The sequence below is a fragment of the Salvelinus alpinus genome, chromosome 33 (assembly GCF_045679555.1).
Source record: "Salvelinus alpinus chromosome 33, SLU_Salpinus.1, whole genome shotgun sequence".
Classification (NCBI taxonomy): domain Eukaryota; kingdom Metazoa; phylum Chordata; class Actinopteri; order Salmoniformes; family Salmonidae; genus Salvelinus; species Salvelinus alpinus.
Genome location: NC_092118.1, coordinates 29099030 through 29106034, shown reverse-complemented (window position 1 = coordinate 29106034; position 7005 = coordinate 29099030).

Sequence of the window (7005 nt, the reverse complement as noted above, 5' to 3'; positions counted from 1 at the left end):
ACCGTACACCTGGCGACCGTGTCAGCGTGCGTGCGCCTGGCCCGCCACAGGAGTCGCTAGTGTGCGGTGGGACAAGGAAATCTCGGCCTGCTGAACCCTCTCCTAACCAGGACGATGCTGGGCCAATTGTGCGCCGCCTCATGGGTCTCCCAGTCACTGCCAGCTGTGACACAGCCTGGGATCGATCCCGGGTCTATAGTGACGCCTCAAGCACAGCGATGCAGTGCCTTAGACTGCTGCAACACTCGGGAGGCCCCCGCAAATAGATTTTAACAAACAATTGGTCCCCCCAAAAATGCGGCCCTCCGTTGAATTTCAATATCCCAATGTGGCCCTCGAGCCAAAAAGTTTGCCCACCCCTGCCATAGGAGAACCCTTTGAAGGACCCTTTTTTGCTTACAGGTCTAACCCTTTATACAGATGGTTCTACATGGAATCCAAAAGAGTTCTACCTGGAACCAAAAAGGGTTCTCTCATGGGGACAGCCGAAGGACCCTTTCGGAACGCTTTATTTTCTAACAGTGTACATCATCCTCAACCGTTTTTAATCCTTCCAGTCTGCATGAATAGGGGAATTGACATTTATCCAGCCTGTTAGTTATGGCTACTGATTCCTGCAGCCCAGGGTCCGTGTGAGCAGGTCTATCTGCGTGTTGGACCCCGTGTGAGGGCTCTAATGGAGGGTCAGGCAGCACTAGAAATCAGCTGTGTAGTCATGTCCTACCCAGGCCAATGGGTCCACAGACACACACAGCCTCCACACAGGGGCTCCCTGGAGTGGCAGTTATTGAACTGTGACTAACGAGCCGTGTCAGTGCCAGGACCAGCCTCCTACCTGGGGGGTTCTCTCTAAATGACCTTCCCATTAACCACTGGTGTATTCCCCCTCCTCAGCCTCCTCAGATAGGGTTACACAGGGAGGCAGATCATTCACCGCAGTCCATTGTCCCCACTGCCATAGAGTTTTTCCCAAGGACTGTATGGAGTTTTCACCCGTTTCAACTTGTGAAGTTATTTTCCACTCTTTTCATTTCCAGGTCCATATTGTTATGTCCGTTCAGTATGTGTGTATTGGTATACAGTATGTAGGTGTGTGTGCTGTGCAACTGGGCATGCATATATTCCTGTGACTTGACCTGAGTGTGTTTGCCTGCCTGAGTGCTTGCTTGCGTGTGTGAGGCTCTGTGCCTCTGTGGTAGTGTGAGTGACTTCACTGCTTTCACACGTTCTCCATCCCTCCATCCCTCCGTCCCTCCGTCCTCTGTAATCCCCAATTGACTATTGGCACCAGCCCTTTATCTCTACCTCCCCTCCGATGCCCTGGGTACATGTCTGCAGAGTGTTGTGTGTGTGTGTGTGTGTGTGTGTGTGTGTGTGTGTGTGTGTGTGTGCATGCGTGAGCTGTGTATCCCCTTCTCCGACTCTGGTGGATAGGAATGCAGTGAAGTGAGCATTGATTGGCCACGTTAGTGCAAACCTGTTAGTATCCTGACAGATGGATGGCTAATGATGTGTAGGCAGCAGTGCAGGGGCCTGTAGTTGTTAGTGAGATGATCCGCTGTCATAATAATACAGTTCATAAAACCAACAGCTGGGGACCGTCCCAAATGGCACCCTATTCCCTACATAGTGCACTGCTTTTAACCAAGGCCCTGGGCTCTGGTCAAAGGTAGTGTACTTTGAGCCTCCCGGGTGGCGCAGTGGTGCTAGCTGTGCCACTAGAGACTCTGCATTCGAGCCCAGGCTCTGTCGCAGCCGGCCGCGACCGGGAGGTCCATGGGGCGACGCACAATTGGCCTAGCGTCGTCCGGGTTAGGGAGGATTTGGCCGGTAGGGATATCCTTGTCTCATCGCGCACTAGCGACTCCTGTGGCGGGCTGGGCGCAGTGCACGCTGATCAGGTCGCTAGGTGTACGGTGTTTCCTCCGACACATTGGTGCGGCTGGCTTCCGGGTTGGATGCGCGCTGTGTTAAGAAGCAGTGCGGCTTGGTTGGGTTGTGCTTCGGAGGATGCATGGTTCTCGACCTTTGTCTCTCCCGAGCCCGTACGGGAGTTGTAGCGATGAGACAAGACAGTAACTACTAACAATTGGATACCACGAAATTGGGGAGAAAAAGGGGTGGGAAAGAACAAAAAAAAGTAGTGCACTTTGTAGGGAATAGGGTGCCATTTTGGATGCTGGTTATAACCCAGGACCCAAGACATTGAAGCCAATGAACAAAGCAAGCTGAAGGCCTTTGGCTTTCTCACATTTGATCTAAATCTGGCTTCAAATTAAAAATGTATTAGCTGGTTAATCTGCTGTATCACTCCTAAAATCGAGGGGCTTAATTAATCTGATCCTCCTCGTCCATTACTCCCTGTTTTGTTCCCTATGGCTACTGGGGTCTGGGCAGCAGGGCCGGGGAAGCTCTCTTCCTCTCTCTTTCACACACACACACACACACACACACACACACACACACACACACACACACACACACACACACACACACACACACACACACACACACACACACACACACACACACACACACACAGTTGTATGTTGATGTGGATTTTCTGTTAAATATTTGATCAGCCCTGATGTCACAGTCTGGTAACCCTTTAGTTGTTGTTTTCAACATTCTGTGGTCTGGTCCTATAAAGGATAGTTGAGTTCTCCTGAAAGGGGATAAATAGATGTTCAGAAGAACCAGAGGGGGTGTAGCAGGCTGCTAGGTGACCCCAATGAGAGGGTGCATGCCAGGGGCAGAACCTGCCCCCTGCCTGGGTCCCACTGACCGACTGGATGCTGGTGTTGGTCTAATTTGCCCCACGGCTGGTCCCTCCATGGGACCCCTGTCCTCTACATCTGCACCCAGGGCTCTCCATACTTTCTTGCCCTCCTACACATCCCACTTTCTTTCTTCTCCTCCCTCTCCGCTTAGGCCTCTTCATGTTTCTATCCCTCCTGGTGAGGCTCTCAAAGCCAGGCCTTTTGCCAACCTGTGTGTGTGTGTGTGTGTGTGTGTGTGTGTGTGTGTGTGTGTGTGTGTGTGTGTGTGTGTGTGTGTGTGTGTGTGTGTGTGTGTGTGTGTGTGTGTGTGTGTGTGTGTGTGTGTGTGTGTGTGTGTGTGTGTGTGTGTGTGGTTGCGTGTCCGGAGAGATAGGGGCAAGGCTGCTAATTTTCTAAGTGGGTTCATCCATTTGACAGAGGACAGGGATTCTGCTTGGTTACACACCTCACAGCCCACACAGAGAGCTGACCAAACATACTAACATGTTACACACCTCACAGCCCACACAGAGAGCTGACCAGACACACTAACATGTTACACACCTCACAGCCCACACAGAGAGCTGACCAGACACACTAACATGTTACACACCTCACAGCCCACACAGAGAGCTGACCAGACACACTAACTTGTTACACACCTCACAGCCCACACAGAGAGCTGACCAAACATACTAACATGTTACACACCTCACAGCCCACACAGAGAGCTGACCAGACACACTAACATGTTACACACCTCACAGCCCACACAGAGAGCTGACCAGACACACTAACTTGTTACACACCTCACAGCCCACACAGAGAGCTGACCAAACATACTAACATGTTACACACCTCACAGCCCACACAGAGAGCTGACCAGACACACTAACATGTTACACACCTCACAGCCCACACAGAGAGCTGACCAGACACACTAACATGTTACACACCTCACAGCCCACACAGAGAGCTGACCAAACATACTAACATGTTACACACCTCACAGCCCACACAGAGAGCTGACCAGACACACTAACATGTTACACACCTCACAGCCCACACAGAGAGCTGACCAAACATACTAACATGTTACACACCTCACAGCCCACACAGAGAGCTGACCAGACACACTAACATGTTACACACCTCACAGCCCACACAGAGAGCTGACCAAACATACTAACATGTTACACACCTCACAGCCCACACAGAGAGCTGACCAGACACACTAACATGTTACACACCTCACAGCCCACACAGAGAGCTGACCAGACACACTAACATGTTACACACCTCACAGCCCACACAGAGAGCTGACCAAACATACTAACATGTTACACACCTCACAGCCCACACAGAGAGCTGACCAAACATACTAACATGTTACACACCTCACAGCCCACACAGAGAGATGACCAGACACACTAACATGTTACACACCTCACAGCCCACACAGAGAGCTGACCAGACACACTAACATGTTACACACCTCACAGCCCACACAGAGAGCTGACCAGACACACTAACATGTTACACACCTCACAGCCCACACAGAGAGCTGACCAAACATACTAACATGTTACACACCTCACAGCCCACACAGAGAGCTGACCAGACACACTAACATGTTACACACCTCACAGCCCACACAGAGAGCTGACCAAACATACTAACATGTTACACACCTCACAGCCCACACAGAGAGCTGACCAGACACACTAACATGTTACACACCTCACAGCCCACACAGAGAGCTGACCAGACACACTAACATGTTACACACCTCACAGCCCACACAGAGAGCTGACCAGACACACTAACATGTTACACACCTCACAGCCCACACAGAGAGCTGACCAGACACACTAACATGTTACACACCTCACAGCCCACACAGAGAGCTGACCAGACACACTAACATGTTACACACCTCACAGCCCACACAGAGAGCTGACCAAACATACTAACATGTTACACACCTCACAGCCCACACAGAGAGCTGACCAGACACACTAACATGTTACACACCTCACAGCCCACACAGAGAGCTGACCAGACACACTAACATGTTACACACCTCACAGCCCACACAGAGAGCTGACCAAACATACTAACATGTTACACACCTCACAGCCCACACAGAGAGCTGACCAAACATACTAACATGTTACACACCTCACAGCCCACACAGAGAGCTGACCAGACACACTAACATGTTACACACCTCACAGCCCACACAGAGAGCTGACCAAACATACTAACATGTTACACACCTCACAGCCCACACAGAGAGCTGACCAGACACACTAACATGTTACACACCTCACAGCTCACACAGAGAGCTGACCAGACACACTAACATGTTACACACCTCACAGCCCACACAGAGAGCTGACCAGACACACTAACATGTTACACACCTCACAGCCCACACAGAGAGCTGACCAAACATACTAACATGTTACACACCTCACAGCCCACACAGAGAGCTGACCAGACACACTAACTTGTTACACACCTCACAGCCCACACAGAGAGCTGACCAAACATACTAACATGTTACACACCTCACAGCCCACACAGAGAGCTGACCAAACATACTAACATGTTACACACCTCACAGCCCACACAGAGAGCTGACCAAACATACTAACATGTTACACACCTCACAGCCCACACAGAGAGCTGACCAGACACACTAACATGTTACACACCTCACAGCCCACACAGAGAGCTGACCAGACACACTAACATGTAGATGGTGTTGCTTTTTCTTCTCTTTCAGTAATCACATCCATTATTTAGACAATGACAGTGGTAACGTTGCTGTTATCTGAGGCAATACCCCAGAATGACAGCATCAAATCTTAGATGAAATCCAGTCCGCTGAAACATTTCTGGCTTCTCTACTATAGTGATACTTCTAAGGATGAGTCTGTCGAATACATTTTTAATAATACGACACAATTACATATTTCCACCAGCAGGTGACTTTTCCTTTTCTTAACGTTTCCTCTGACATTCCTTTTGTTTTCTGGTTAGTATCACAACGCTGTGACGGCTCCTGGTGAGAGAATTATCACTGGCCATTGCCCCGGTCATCCTGCACAGACCAGCGATCGATGACAGAGGGTCAACACTCACTGTGTGTAGCTGAAAGGTGAGGGACAGACTGTCTAAAGGTGCCATTGTTTGTGTGCGTGCATGTGTGTGTCCGTGCCTGCATGCTGCATGCATGCGTATATGAACAGGGAGGAAGGACCTTCCCCCCGTGACTTGCTCTGTCTCTGTGACTCAGAGTTCCCCAGCCAGCCTCGGTAGTTTAGCAGAGTTCCCCAGCCAGCCTCGGTAGTTTAGCAGAGTTCCCCAGCCAGCCTCAGTAGTTTAACAGAGTTCCCCAGCCAGCCTCAGTAGTTTAACAGAGTTCCCCAGCCAGCCTCAGTAGTTTAGCAGAGTTCCCCAGCCAGCCTCGGTAGTTTAGCAGAGTTCCCCAGCCAGCCTCAGTAGTTTAACAGAGTTCCCCAGCCAGCCTCAGTAGTTTAGCAGAGTTCCCCAGCCAGCCTCAGTAGTTTAGCAGAGTTCCCCAGCCAGCCTCAGTAGTTTAGCAGAGTTCCCCAGCCAGCCTCGGTAGTTTAACAGAGTTCCCCAGCCAGCCTCAGTAGTTTAACAGAGTTCCCCAGCCAGCCTCAGTAGTTTAGCAGAGTTCCCCAGCCAGCCTCGGTAGTTTAGCAGAGTTCCCCAGCCAGCCTCAGTAGTTTAACAGAGTTCCCCAGCCAGCCTCAGTAGTTTAGCAGAGTTCCCCAGCCAGCCTCAGTAGTTTAGAAGAGTTCCCCAGCCAGCCTCAGTAGTTTAGCAGAGTTCCCCAGCCAGCCTCGGTAGTTTAACAGAGTTCCCCAGCCAGCCTCAGTAGTTTAACAGAGTTCCCCAGCCAGCCTCAGTAGTTTAGCAGAGTTCCCCAGCCAGCCTCAGTAGTTTAGCAGAGTTCCCCAGCCAGCCTCAGTAGTTTAGCAGAGTTCCCCAGCCAGCCTCAGTAGTTTAGCAGAGTTCCCCAGCCAGCCTCAGTAGTTTAACAGAGTTCCCCAGCCAGCCTCAGTAGTTTAGCAGAGTTCCCCAGCCAGCCTCAGTAGTTTAGCAGAGTTCCCCAGCCAGCCTCGGTAGTTTAACAGAGTTCCCCAGCCAGCCTCAGTAGTTTAACAGAGTTCCCCAGCCAGCCTCGGTAGTTTAGCAGAGTTCCCCAGCC